This window comes from Typopeltis vanoorti, chromosome 2, assembly GCF_054136105.1.
Source record: "Typopeltis vanoorti isolate ZY-2024b chromosome 2, IOZ_Tvanoo_1.0, whole genome shotgun sequence".
NCBI lineage: Eukaryota > Metazoa > Arthropoda > Arachnida > Uropygi > Thelyphonidae > Typopeltis > Typopeltis vanoorti.
This window is the reverse complement of record NC_143550.1, coordinates 17896741-17912505: the sequence shown is the minus strand read 5'-3', so window position 1 is coordinate 17912505 and position 15765 is coordinate 17896741. Positions and strand designations below refer to the sequence as shown.

Here is a 15765-nt window from a genome sequence, read left to right as displayed (position 1 = left end):
AATCCTTTCAAAGGTCTTTGTAAAGATCAGCAGTATCACTGTAAACCCATTATCTTTATCCAACTCAGCACTGTCACTATATTATAAAACATGAGCAAGTTACTGAGGCATGACCTACCCTTCACAAAACCATGCTGTCCCCCTCCCCATACAGTATCCCAATTCCATGTATACATTCCTGTGTTTTGCTCAACTAACTTCTCCAATACATTGACAACAACTCCTGATATGCTGATCAGTAGTAATTTGCTACATCAGCAAATTACCAACTGCAATGGAACTATTTTCCCATCTCTCCACCCCCTTGGGACTAACCCAGAGCTGAGACTTAGATTAAACAATGTGATCAAGGGCACTGACAATTCCCTAGCGCCTTTATGTAAAACTATCCCATAGCTGTAGTCACATTAAGTTTCTGTAACGTGAATACAACTCCATTTCATACAATTCTCCTGAAAACACCCTTCCTTTCACTTGCAGCATATCGAAAGAACTGTTTGGGATTATCTTTGGCCTGTACTAGTAATTTCCTTTTATACTGATCTTTTGCCTTTCTTCCACTGGTTACCCTTCTAGCCTGTACTTTGTATTGTTTATATGCCTGCTGATGAACTTTCTCCTTGAATTCCTCCCAAATTTTTTTTTTAGCTCCAGTTTTATGATGATATTCGTTCATTTAACTCCCACTTGATTTACTCTTCTAACTAGGTATGTAATCTGCCATTATTTCCCTTAAACATTCCTGCACAACTTCCCATGCACTATCAACATCCAGCCCCTGCAATTTCACATGCCATGACATTGATCCAAGCAGTCTCCTGAGCTTCTCACACTTACCAGCCTTGTAATTCCACATATACCCCTCTCTTAACTAAAAATTCCATGCATTTAGCCACCTTCCAGGTCAAGACCATATGATCACACGCCAATTGGCTCAACGTGCTCATATTGGTTATAGACAAATTCTCATATGCAATTACTAGATCTAGCACTCTCAAACCCCTAGTATACTCCATTAATGCCATCTCAGGTAATTATCTTTTAGTAACTGCATAAAATCCATTTCCTTCTTCCCAAGTGTCCTCTCCTCATTCCAATCTATGATCCTATAGTTGAAATGCCCCCATAATTACTTGTTCTCCACTCATTGAATCTATTTGCCAATGCATACCATCTCCATCTTTCCCATCCCCATATCTATAGCACCATCCAGCTGTATATTTTGTTCTGCTGGCCTCAATCTCACACCAGATAGCCTCAAATGTATGTATGTGAAGTTATTTGCAAAAAAAGAAAATCAAAACTTCATGATAGAACATTCAAAAAAGTTAGGTAGTCCTAGAAAAGAAAAATCATATCAAATGTTCCTGGCAATGAAGTCTGCAGGTGCTCTGAGAGAACACAGAGAGAAATGCAAGAATGTGTATAAACAGAATTAGAACTAATAAAGGTGATATAAAAATTAAATACAGAGATATTCTAGATATCTTTAGTAACTTATTTTAAATACTCTCACACAAGAGGCTGCTATATGTAACTCTGAGAGCCTGTTAAATGGGATCTAGAGGAAACTTGACATTGGAGGTTTACAGAAGATTAATAATAATATAAAACTTATAAAATATTTATAGGGGTTCCCCAGAGTATACAGACAATTATAACTTATTTTACAGACAATTATAATTTATTAGTTATTTTCTGAAAAAATTCTAGTGAATGTGAAAAATACTATCATCATCAAATTCCTGACATGTACCCTCAAGGGGTGTACAGGATATGATAGTACTACATAAAAAATTTACATCATTACTAACTTCCTATCTACAATTTTCCTCCAAATCAGTCTGTCACTTGTCAAGACCCCAATATTATCATTATCAGATCTTGTATTTCTATCGTCTAAGGCACATTGTACCATATCAATCCAGCTATATCTTGGTCTTCCTCTGGGTCATTTTCCTGCCAACCTCGAAGAGAACACTTGTTTTGCTAATCTTTCCTCGCCATTCTCTTTAAGTGACCTTACCACCTGAGATTAGCTCTGCTAATACATTCCTGGATGCCGACAATGTCAAGTTCTTTCCTAATATCCTAGTTTTTAATATGATATTGCCATTGATGCCATCTGTTCACGCCTCTAATCTTTCTCAGGACTCTCATATCTGCAGTCTCTAGTCTTTGGTCAAGTGTTTTACTTCAGACCCAGCTCTCAGATCCATAAGTTAAAACTGGTTTGAACACTGTTTTGTATACAGTTAATTTAGTATTCCGACTAATTTCTCTCTTATTCCATATGAATTTATTCAATTGACTTCCTACCATACCAGCTTTGTTAATTCTGTTGTCTATTTCCATATTTAATTTACCATCTTCACTAAAAAGCGTGCCTAAGTAGCTGAAATGCTTTACTTGTTCCACAGGTTCCCTATTCACAACACAGTTGACATTTTCAACAATTCTACCTATTTTCATTGTCTTTGTATTTTTAATGCTCACTTTCATACCATATCTATTACAACAGTTATTCAATTTAGTCAGGGTCTCTTGCAAACTTGTAGCAGATTTATTTAGAAGTATAACATCGTCCGCATAAAGCAAAGAGCTGACATTAACATCTCCAATTCTGACATCATGTTTGATACCACTTTCCTTCATAATGTGATCCATATAGATAATGAATAATAGATGGGATAACGTACATCCTTGTCTCACACCAGATTTAACATTAAACCATCTTCCTGTACTTCCTTCAATTCTAACTGCTGACTTACAACTCAAATACAGACTAAGTATTGCTTGATATAATGCCCCATTGACACCATATAACTGTAGTGTATTGAATAGCTTCTTTCTTGGCACCTTGTCATATGCCTTTTCCAGATCGACAAAACTTAAATACAGATCTTTGTTATATTCCCATGCTTTCTCAACTATTTGTTGTAAAGTGAAGATCTGATCCTGAGAGCCTATTTGACCTGAATCCAGCTTGTTCTTCACCAAACTTTTCTTCCACAATTCTTCTCAACCGTTTCTCAAGTATGCTTGCGTAGATCTTGCCAGGAACACTCAGTAGGGAAATACCTCTGTGATTCTCACGTTCAGTTTAATTTCCCTTTTTATATATGGGTACTATTAGAGCTCTACTCCAATCATCAGGAATTCATCCTCTATCCAGGCTTTCTGAACTATGCAGTGCAGCCACTGTAAGACTTTTATACCACCATATTTCAGCATTTCTGGTTGAATATCATCTACTCTTGCTGCCTTTCCACATTTCAAGCCTTTGATAGCTTTTTCTACTTTAAGTATGGATATGTATTCCTGACTGCATGCCTGGTCAGTGTCTTTTACCACTGTGCTGTCATCACTGCTTGTTTCATTTAGCAGTTTTTCAAAGTAATTACTCCATACTTCAAGGATATCTTTTTCTCCTGTTTTCATTTAACCTTTATCATCTCTAACTCCTTTTACAGCACTCTTTCCTTCATTTCTAAGCTTCTTCAACAACCTCCAGAATATCTTACTACCTTCTGAAAAATACTAAGATTTATTAAATTGACTTATTTTTATGAACTGTTATGTACTTTATTATTTGTAAGGTTATGTATAATGTTTTCATGATTAAAATATTTTGCAGTAAGAGTTCATTTGTCATAATTCCTTTCCAATGATTTTTATGAAAATTTTCATAGGGACTGCATGAAAAAAATATTTTTATGTAGAGTTCCACAGTCTCAAAAAAGTTTAAGAAAGACTACTGTATACCACTTGAGTACTTATCAAGAAACTGATAATTTCAAATGAGATAAGGGAAGGAGAGATCATAGAAACTTATTGACACACAAGAAATTTTTCAATTCACAACATAACAAGTAAGAAAAACTAGGGATCCCCCCATGGAAGTTGCAAAAGTGTTGTTAGTAAGGGTGTGCAAACTATTTTTTGTTTGGAGATTGATGAATGACTAGAACGAATTGCCATTAAAAGATGATATAATAACAGGAATTAAAGTAACAGGGTACAGCACTTTTCGGCAGGATAGGAAAGGAAAATGTAGTAGTGGAGTACTGCTTATGATAAGTGATGACTTATGTCCTCTAAGAGTGGAGGCTTTGGAAGGCAGTGACACTAATGGTTTTAAAGGAATATGGTGTGAGGTAGAAGTGGCCAAGACAGGATATTTAGTGTGGTGTTGCTACAAATCAAGGAGCACAGAGAGTGGGGAGCAGGAGATGTTTAGGCAGTTGAGTTTGGCAAGAGCAAGAAGAATGATTGTTATGGGAGATTTTAACTGCAGCAGTATAAGCTGGAAAGAGGAAAATGCATATAGTAATAAAAGAATAGCATTTCTAGAATTCTTGAAGGACAAATGTCTTAGGCAACATGTAATAGAGAGAACAAGAGGTTCAAGAGTTTTGGATTTGGTCAAAGCATTAGAAGAGCTGATAATAAGTGAGATGACATCCCTCCCACCGGTTGGAGAGAGGGACCATTGGGTTTTGACTTGGGAAGATGAACAGATATGCAGAATATCGAAGAAAAGGGAATGCATGTGGAATTATAAGGCAGGTGATTATAATAGTCTTAAATATCAACTAGGGGCAGTTCCATGAAGGGAGGAATTGGAAGGCCAGGATATCATTAGTGCTTGGGAAATTGTGAAAGAACATTTGTTAGCAGCAATAGTAAGCTGTATTCCATGAGTGAAGAGGTGGACACAATTCAGTGTAAAGTGGATGACAAACAATATCAAACAGGAACTGCAGTTGAAAAAGAGATTATGGAAGAGATGAGGAGAGGAGGGCAGATGCATGAAGAATATAAGATGCAGGCTAGGAGAGTGACTGGTATGGTGAGGAAGGCAAAACTGAAATATGAGAAGAAATTGGCACTAAGATCCAAAGAAAATTCTAGGGATTTTTTTAGCTATGTGGCCAGTAAGAGAAGAAATGATTGTGGAAGAATGACATTGTGGGATAAATATGGGAATAGAGTGACTGATGCAGAGGACATAGCAGAGTTGTTCAATGAACACTTTATTGGAATATTTCATCCTGGAGAAAAAGGTTTTAATAGTAGAAGGATAAAGCAGGTTCAAGGTTTAGAGGTGCAAGAAGAGAGTATGTTCCAAATACTGAGTATTCTGGATGTCTAAAGCTGTGGGACTGGTTCATTTCACCATGGGTTTTGAGAGATGTGCTAAAGAACTGACAGCTCCATTGACCTGGCTCTTCAATAAAAGTTTGGCTGCGAGAAAGGTACCCAAAGAATGGAAAGAAGGTAAGATAGTGCCATTGCACAAGGGCAGTAGCAGACGAAGCCTCTAATTATACGCCAGTTTGTGTGTCATCAATAGTTGTTAAGGTCTTGGAGAAATTAGTGAGGGCTATATACAGCGTTGGCCAGATGAGGGTAATGTTATCTGTGAGAATCAACATGGATTTGTTAAGGGGTGCTCATGCTTTAATAATATGATTACCTTTTATAATAAAGTGACAAGAGCAGTTAATGAGGGAAAAGCATATACTGCCATTTTTTTAGATTTTGCAAAAGGCGTTTGACAGGGTGCTACATGATAAGCTGATATTTAGGGTTGCAGCACATGGGTTTAGATGTCGAGTTAGTCAACTGGATTCAGGATTGGCTATCTGATAGGTATCAGAGTTGTGTATGGTGGGGCAATATCAAGGAAGCAGAAGGTACAAGTGGGGGTTCCACAGGGCTCAGTACTGGGACCTGTATTGTTCAACCATTATATCAATGACATTGTCAATGGATTGCAAGGGGATATTCAGTTGTTTGCAGATGATGTGAAGATGGTAAGGGTTATCAGTAATAGTGCAGATGTGGCAGTCCTGCAAGAGGATTTGAATAAACTAGACAGATGGGCAAATGAATGGGGGTTTCGGTTTAATGCAGTGAAATGTAAAGTCTTGAAGTTTGGAATCCATCGATGGGAGGCTGCATACTCGATTGGAGGAGCTATACTGGAGGAAGTAAGGGAGACGAGATCTGGTGATGATGATTGATAGAAACATGAAATTCAGGGAGCATGTTGCAAAGGTGGTAAAGGTAATCCAGAGGATTGCTGCAATATTATTATTATTCAGGCCTCCATGGAGTCAAAAGACTCATCGTGGGAGGTGCTTCCTAAGAACATAAAGTCTATCAAGACTCTTCGAGGGGAGGTCCCCCCCCCCCTAAGAAACACAAAGTCTATCATACCACTCCTTAAACTCATTGACCGTTCTCGCTCTCACCACTCCATCAGGCAATGCATTCCACCACCCTCCATGCAAAGAAACCACTCCTCACCCTACTGCTCACAGTTTCCTTTCGTAACTTCCAGGGATGGCCTCTTGTCATCACTCCTTCCTGCTACTCAATCAAGTGAAAGAACTCCCTAGTGTCAACCCTGTAACCACCTCTCAACAGTTTAAATTTCTCAATCATATCACCTCTCCTTCTTCTATCCACCAAACTCTACAGTCCACATTCCCTCAGCCGATCCTCATAACCAAAATTGTACAGTCCTGAAACCATCTTTGTCATCCGTCTTTATACCCTTTCCACAGTTAATTTATCCCCTTCAAATCCCGGGGACCAAATCTGAGAACAATAGTCTAAGTGTGGTCTGATCAGAGACTTATACAACGGAATGGTAACCCTTTTATCTCTGCAGGTCAGTGTCCTTCTCATAATTGCAGCAATCCTCTGTGTTACCTTCACCACCTTTGCAATATGTCCCTTAAATTTCAGGTTTCTATCAATCATCAACCCCAGATCTCTTGTCTCCCCTTCTTCCTCCAGTATAACTCCTCCCATAGAGTATGCAGCATTCCATTGATGTTTCCCAAACCCCAAGACCTTACATTTTGCTGCATTAAACTGACACCCCCAGTACTGACACCACACACACTTCTCAATACTGAGAAGGATGCTGACCTCTAGAGATAAGAGTTATCACTCCTTTGTATAAGATCCTGATCAGACTACACTTAGACTATTGTTCTCAAGTTTGATCCCTATTTTGAAAGGGATAAATTAACTGTGGAAACATTACAGAGGCAGATAACAAAGATGGTTTCAGTACTGTACAATGTCAGTTCTTCCCCTACGTCCTCCAATACAGTTCCTCTGACAGAGTATGCAGCCTCCCATCAATGTATCCCAAACTTCAAGACTTTACATTTTGTTGCATTAAACTGAAACCACCATTCATTTGCCCAAGTTATTAGGATCAGCTGAGGGAATGTGGACTGCAGAGTTTTTGGTGGATAGAAGAAGGAGATGCGATATGATCGAGACTTTTAAACTGTTGAGAGGCAATTAAAGGGTGGACACTGGGGAGTTATTTTGCTTGGTGGAACAGCGGGAAGGAACTATGACAAGGGGCCATCCCTGGAAGTTACAAAAGGAAGCTGTGAGCAAGAGGGTGAGGACTGGTTTATTTGCATGGAGGGTGGCTGAACCATGAGAGAGTGGTGAGAGCAAGAACGATCAATGAGTGGTATGAGAGACTTTGTGTTTCCTAAGAAGGAAACACAAAGTCTCTCATACCACTCATACCACTCTTATCCTCCCAAGATAAGTCTCTTGACTCCATGGAGGCCTGAATAATAGTAATAATAGTCCAAGTGTGGTCTGATCATAGATTTATACAATGGAGTGACAACTCTTATCTCTGCAGATCAGAGTCCTTCTCAGTATTGCAGCAATCCTCTGGGTTACCCTCACCACCTTTGCAATATGTTCCTTGAATTTTAGGTTTCTATTAATCATCAACCCCAGATCCCTTGCCTCCCCTACATCCTCCAATACAGTTCCTCTGACAGCGTATGCAGTCTCCCATCAATGTATCCCAAACTTCGAGATTTACATTTTGTTGCATTAAACTGAAACCTCCATTCATGTGCCAACTGTCCAGTTTATTCAAATCCTTTTGATACATCTATACTATTACTAATAACCTTTCCCATTATTTGCAAACAACTGAATATCCCCCTGCAATCCACAGATAATGTCATTGATATAAAGGTTAAACAATACTAATCAATAACAATACTAACCCAGTACTAATCCCTGTGGGACCCCACTTGTAACTGTCTGCCTTCTTGATATTGCCCCCTGCCCATACACAACTCTCTGATACCTATCAGATAGCCAATCCTGAATCCAGGGCCAGCAAAGGTTGGTCGATTGGTAGAGCCTCTGCTACTAATGGCTCAGTTAAGTAAGTTTGAACACGGTTAGTAGTTGGAAGGGGTCCAATCGTTCGATGCTGTTGGCACACTCTACCTCAACGAGTCTTTGGACTCCCTGGAGGTGTCAAATAATAATAATAATATATACTACAATTTTTTAATATGCTACAATTATATGATATAAATAGGACTTATAGTAACTCCATTTATGCTGTAAGCCATCAATTATGACTGAAAGATAGTTCATTCGATGTAAAATCAAGTTTGGAAAAGAGTGCACTGTTATATGGATCACATTACTTCATAATGTGAATCTGTGTTACCATTAAACCTGATACAGAACTAAAGATATTCAAACTTAATTCTACTTTACGAGATGTAATACCACTAAATGAATCCAGTATAAGTCTTCAAGTACTAAATTGAACAACTGCAGAACAATTTTGGTATGAAATCAGTGATAAAAACACCAACTATGAAAATAAATAACATGAAAAATATTAACTGCATTCTTGAAGAACATCTATAGAATAAACAGGTATTTAGACACTTTTTTTTTTATCTTGTAGGAAGAGGCAAATTAAATTTGGAAACAGTAGTAATAGTAGTGTAAACTTAATTATGTCGTACTAATATGGTATCTTGTATATCCCTTGAGGGTATATATCAGGAATCAATGATGTTTCAACTATGCAGAAATGTCAGAGATATTAAATAAACAAAAGTAGCAAGCACCATGTATGGTCTCTAGGCTCCTTCCAAAACATTTGGAAACCATGTGTGTACATAATGTTAAACATCCCCTTAAGTGTCATGCACATCTGCTGCAATACATATGGGAGCCTGGGTCCAATGGATTTTAGTATACTACAGCTACTTCTCTTGAGAGCCAAGATACAAACAAAAAAATATATGTCACATATCATATGAGAAGCATTGTTATTGGTTGATTGTGGCTATGTTTATTTAAATATATGTTTGCTGATATTATGAATAGTCGACTGTGAATTTTAAGCATGAGAAATATTCTCGGTGAAGTTTAATTTTCTTAGGTGCATAGTGCCTTGCAATTAATTTCAGATGATGTTAGTCACCTGACAATGTGTGTCATATAGTTTTGCTAATTTTACATATGAAGAAAGTAGTTTTTTTTATACTGACACCCTTTGCTGAATAAAAGACATTCTTTTATGCAAAGTCAACAGCATTGAATCAGTTGCAGACTGCTGCTGCACCAGATGAAGTTGCAGGATATTCAGTGAACTGTGGGCAACAAAACAATATGGATGATATTTTTTATTCTGTGCATAAAATTATGATGGAATCACTATATTTGGCTAAAGACAAACTTCAGTATTGTACAAGATAATGAATTTAAAGATTAGGATATTTTAAATCTCTGCTATATATTCCAAGGAATTAACAGTACCCTTGGCACACCTGTTTAACATCAGTTTCGCAACAGGGCAAGTCTCAGAGGGGTGGAAAGTGGGTAAAGAGGTAAGGAGAATAACGCTGAGGCTACAAATAATAGGTCAATCTATATCTGAAGCTGTGGTTAATGCATTAGAGAAGCTGGTGACTACTAAGATTCAAAATTGGGTAGTAATAGTAGTATTCTTTATGGTAATCAGCACAGGAGAGATGCATGCACAATATACTTGGATTTTTCAAAGGCCTTTGATAGATTGCCAGAAGACAAGCTGGTAACCTGGTAACCAAAACAATGAGAATGGATAAGAGACTAATGAATTGGATGGCTGATAGGTATCAGCAGGTTGTGCATGGGGAAGTGGTATCCCAGAAGAAGAGGAATGCCAATATAGCAGAGTGCCACAGGAATCCATTTTAGGGCTCATTATTGTATAATTTGCAAGTTAATAATACTGGGACGGGCTTAACTGGTGATATGCAGATGATGCAAAATTGGTAAGAGCTATGAGGAACGGAGCAGCTGCAGACTCAAAGGAGGATCTGAACCAACTGTGTGAGAGCAAGAGAGTGATGCTGCCAATTTAATGTTACAAAGTGCAAGGTCTTGAAATCTGATGAGAAGGATAAGATGTTGAGTATACAATTAATAGGGAAAATGTGTATAGAGGTTTGGAAGAGGACAAATCTGGTAATAATGGTGAACAGAGATGAAGTTTAGGCACCACACTGCTAAAATTGTGAGAACATCAAAATAGTTTATGACAATGATGCAGAAGCAATGAGGTATGGTTCCTTTGTATAAGGCCTTGATCAGACCACATATGAACTACTGTGAACAAATCTGATTTTTAAGGAGATGATGAAAGCATAGAGGGTCCCAAGAAGATTCACTAAGTCTATGAAATGTGAGATATGAAGACAGATTGAGGGTAATCTGACTGAAAGAGCCTTATGAACAGAAGTGTGGATATGATTGAGATATATACTAATTGGTGATGAATTGTTATCAGATTAACACAGAGTAGGGAGACAAGGGTAGCACAAGAGGTCATATCTGGAAGCTATATAATGATGATGTGAATAAAGGAGTGATAAGCAGGTTTTTTTGCATGGAGAGTAGTTGGTGAGCAGAACGCATTGCTTGAGAGTGCGCCAAGTGTTGAAACTGGAGTTCTAGATGAACCAGTTAATAGTTAATTGATAAGATGAGTTTTCTTCAAAAATGAGCAAGCTCTGAGATACAATTTTTAAACCCTGTATTACTCGTGACGAACCTCTAATCATCCTGTATGATTTAATTATACATAAATACAATGAATAAAAGTTTTCATCTCAGCAACCATCAATGTTAGGATGCAGGGAAAAAACGATATAAAAAATAACCAAGTAAAATTCCGATTTTGAGTAATAGTCAGTTATTCTATAATTGCTATTGAACATGGTAAGAATAAACATGTAACAATTTATTCTTGACTAGCGAAAAGCGATGACAGGCAACCGTTTTCCTTCGAAATAAACGAAATGTAGAAAAGTTAACAGAACCTCAAACATGTCACATAACTTCTTGAAACGATACTTATTTTCAGGAATAAAAAATAAAGGAAACGCATTATATTAAAAATATATACAATAAAAAAACGAAGCCTTTCTAAAATAACTATTGAAATGTTGACACATCAAAAACAACGCATATACGTACAATCAGGGTGGTGCAGGAAAACAGCTGGCACAACCAGTCAGAAGCAAGCTTAGCACTCAGCCTTTCCACTGAAGCAGTGGTGCCTTGGTAACGTTTACAATGGAGCGTTAAGGTCGTTTAATATTATTATTCCTTCTTTTTTTTTTTTTTTATTTGTACCTGTTAAGTATTTCAAGTTTAATACTGATATAATATTTGGAAAAATAACTCAACATTTTAATATATCACTTGGATATACATATATATATATATACCAGCAAATTATCTACAAATAATTATGGGAATACAGCAGAGTTAATGAATCATTATCAATTTCGTAACTCCAACACATAAACCCTGCACCACCAAACAAATGTATCAGCCTTTACTGATGCATGGTAGACTAGAAAAATTATATAAATAACAAGCGAAAAAGATAGCTAGAATAGGTGGCGCTTGGACATTAGAAATAAAAATAACAATCAAGAATTACTAGATTAGGTGGCGCTCGCATGGATATAGAAAATTGCGTTTAAAAAATGCAGATTATTATTATTATTATTATTATTATTATTATTATTATTATTATTATTATTATTATTATTATTATTATTATTTGACACCTCCAGGGAGTCCAAAGACTCATCGAGGGAGAGTGTGCCAACAGCATCGAACGATTGGCCCCCTTCCAACTACTAACCATTATTCTATTCATATTCAAGATTCCAAATAATTAATATCAAATAAAACATTATCATTTAACGGACTGCGTTTAGATGAATCATGATACTTACTATAGTCGTCAGAAGAAAGACTGATCACGATAATTCTCATTAACGAGATGAACTGTTTTCTGTTTTCAGAGTTAGCCGATCTTTAGAGAAGGCTGTAAGATTTTTTTAAAACACAAAATAAATAAAAAAAAATAGCTCTGGTACAAATTCTGGGTATCCACATCGAACTTGTGAATGAATAAAAAATTGTGTCCTTAATTCATTTCCTACATGTTGATTTCATATTGACAAATGTTCCCCCGCAGATATATTTACACAAAACAGAAATTATTTGATGTCCAAAATCTGTAAAATTTTATTATTATTATTCCTGACACCTCCAAGGAGTCCGAAGACTCATCGCGGGAGGACACCTACAACTGTCTCAACCACTGCACCGAACCTCTACTACGAATCATCTCCTTCAATGCCATCTACCGCCCACCTACACCACCACCACCACAACAAGTATTTTTGTCTGTAAATTGCGTGTGTTCTGAAGGGCCGATTTGTCTGTTTGCGAGATGAAAAACCCGAGTTTCCGGGAGAAAAACCCTGCTACCTCCCTATGAGATCGACTAACTCACCTTCGATTGAAAATCGTCCTGATAAAGATTCCTCCCGTGGCGACGAGAATCGAACTTAGGCCTATTCCAATCGAATGGCTCAATGTACCGTCGTTCTTCCAATTGCACTAAGGAGGCGCTATTTTTGATATTTTGATATTTTTCTTTTGACAGAAGTTGTAAAAATTCTGATACAGTTTCTAATACACACCGAAAGAATCATTCGCTCACTACCTGATATTTGGCAACTGCGTTTCACTATTTACCGGATTGTTGTATAATCTCATTCTTCATTGAACTGTATGGCATGCACCGGAATTTTTGGTATAAGTCTCAATACATGTTTCGAATTTCTAACTGATATTTCGAATTTTAAATTTTTAATAACTCCCATTTCATCAAAAAAAAAAAAAAAAAAAAAAAAAATATATATATATATATATATATATACATATATATATATATATATATATATATATATATATATATATATATATATATATATATATATATATATATATATATATATATATATATATATATACACAAAAATAAATCATTTCTGGAAAGAAAGAAAATATTGGTATTTTACGATTTGATTTTATTATTATTTGTATGACTTGTGTCGCCCAGTGGAAGTTGTGTTTTTTCATTCATGGCGCTAGACTGCCCGAAAGAGGCTGTTCTCAGTTCTAATCTAGTCGTCGACTAGTGGAAAATTTTCGCACCCTTTCCTTGACCGGTTCTCGAGTCAGTCCCTCTCTCTCTCTCTCTGACACGAGAAACCGAGTATTTCTCCCGGAAACTCAGTTTTTCGGTCTATAAACTCAAGAAAAACAAACGTAGGCTCCACATTATTTCATTAAATAAATCTATTATGTTAGGGTGAAAGACCACGATCGTGGCACTTGTCTGTGCATCTTTTACACAGATGCCGTTTATAATTAGTCTTGAGACTAATTTGGTTGGCTGCCTGTGGACGTTGAACTCCCCCCCCCCACCTCAAAGTCCAAAAAAAAAGGTTACTTGGGCTAAAACAGCTTCACAAACTCCATATAGTGAAATAAAAGGATTTAGTGGATTTATTTCATTTATATAATTTACATGAGGTCTGTGCACTCAGTAGAAGTGATTCTTGCATCCTCTGCGCTAAGCTGCCAGAAGATAGACTTAAGTTCAGGTCTAGACGTCTACTACAGGAACTTTCTCTAAGCCTTTCTTCGACCGGTTCCCAAGTATGTTGATCTCAGGCATGCAAGAGGGTTTTTTGTCCCCTGAATTTAAGAAGATCGACCAGGGAACCCAAATTATTGCAGACAGCAACACATAATGTTAGAGTTAGGTACCAATAGATGGCAGCACTTGTTTGCCCGTCTCTTCATCGGCTTCGGCTGCAACCTATAATTAGTGTTAGTCATGGGTCAGCTATCTCTAATAGGCTACTGGCAGAGATTGAACTGCCCACTCAGTCTCCAAAAGCTAGATAAGGGTAAAAGGCCTCGTATATATATATATATATATGTGTGTGTGTGTGTGTGTGTGTGTGTGTGTGTGTGTGTGTGTGTGTGTGTGTGTGTGTGTGCGTGCGTGTGCGTGTGTGTGTGTTATTATTTTTATTACACAACATGTTATGGTGTCTCTGAACTAATCCAAGGAGGACACTATATCCTGCAAAATACTACATAAGCTAGAATCTTTTCCATTACATCGTAAATGATAATGGCATTCTAAATCGTATTTGTTACAAATTGAGAGAGTCTACAACATTCCGATTTAATACAAAATCATTTTTCTGTGTAAATGTAACATATTAGATTTCTATAAATAAAATAAATCACTCTGCTAACACCTTTGGAAGTAACTTAGTGGAAATAAGAAGGCCCAAGAATATCACTAATTATAAACAGCACTCAATGAAGAGGAGAAGACAAGTACCGCCATTTCGTGGTCCCTTACACTTATAAAGATGTACGTATATGAGCGCCACTTTATGCAAAATACTTGGCTACATGCGTAACTAAGTGTTCTAGGCAACTATATAAGAATGTTGCTGGTCAATAATGGATTCAGTGTTGGTCCACAATGCAAAAAATAATGGATCTTTTGGAGTTCGATAAACGTCTTATTGTGAGTGCCTGTTTGGCTGGAGCTACGATTTTGAAAATGACACGGCTGATTGACTTCTCAAAAATTAAGATATTCTGGGTGTTTAATCAGTGGGAAAATAACCCAAGTTACTTGTTTATGATACTTGAGAGTGGTGGTAATGCAGTCTATTTAGAACAACATCGCCGTCTTCTGAGAAAAATCATATGGATGAACAAACTTACTGTGTATAGAAATTGACTAAAGCATTTAATGAAGACTATTCTGACCCATATATCACTGTACTAGTCGCAGGGAAATGAAGTGGAACAATATTAGCAGTTGCATACCTATACATAAAATAAAAATTTCCAAATCAGTGGCCGATATGTGTAGCATTTTATTAATCTGAAATAGTGTGGGGTCTGCGGTCGATTTCCTCGAGTTCACGGAACAAAAAATTCAATTTCAGGTAGGAAAAAAAAACGCTTGCCCATGCCCGAGATCAACTAACCTGGGGACCAGTTGTAGAGAGACAAAATAAAGTTCTTCCAGTCGGAAGACTAGAACTTTTATCTTCACCATGATTTCTTATAATAATAAGAAGGGATCGTGGTGCAATCCAGAGAAAATGGTGTCTGGACCCATACGCACCCAGTAGAAGTAACATGAATGTTCGATCCTAGTCAATAACTATAGAAACATTTCCTGATCCTTTCTTTTGACTTGTTGAGTTAGCATACGCTCTTTGGAAAGAAGCTAATGAACACCCTAATGGGCAAGATGGATCTTGCCATGAAACGAGTCCAGCTTGTAGCTGGTACAAATTAGAGGAATATGATGCTCCCAAATCAGTGCAATTGTGTCCGGATGAAATGTCTGCGAGAAGAAAACTGATAGAGTTTGAAAAATGCATTGTGGTATAGGATGCCATATTGTAAGCCAATCTGTTCTGCAAATATTTGAAAAATTGGGTCATTGCAGGTCAGCTATCAGTTATATCATACTGAGCTGCGATAGAAGAG

The 15765-nt window shown here is 37.1% G+C and overlaps 1 protein-coding gene across 4 annotated transcripts in view; it reads right to left on the bottom strand.

Moving 5' to 3' along the window:
- Positions 1-11697, bottom strand: part of LOC150108853 (uncharacterized) — a 383408-nt gene extending 371711 nt beyond the window's left edge. For all 4 annotated transcript variants that reach the window (XM_090403785.1, XM_090403777.1, XM_090403770.1 and 1 more), the window contains exon 1: positions 11338-11697. The gene's annotated coding sequence lies outside the window, so the exon portion shown is untranslated. The remainder of the gene's footprint in view (positions 1-11337) is intronic.
- Positions 11698-15765: the final 4068 nt, after the last annotated feature.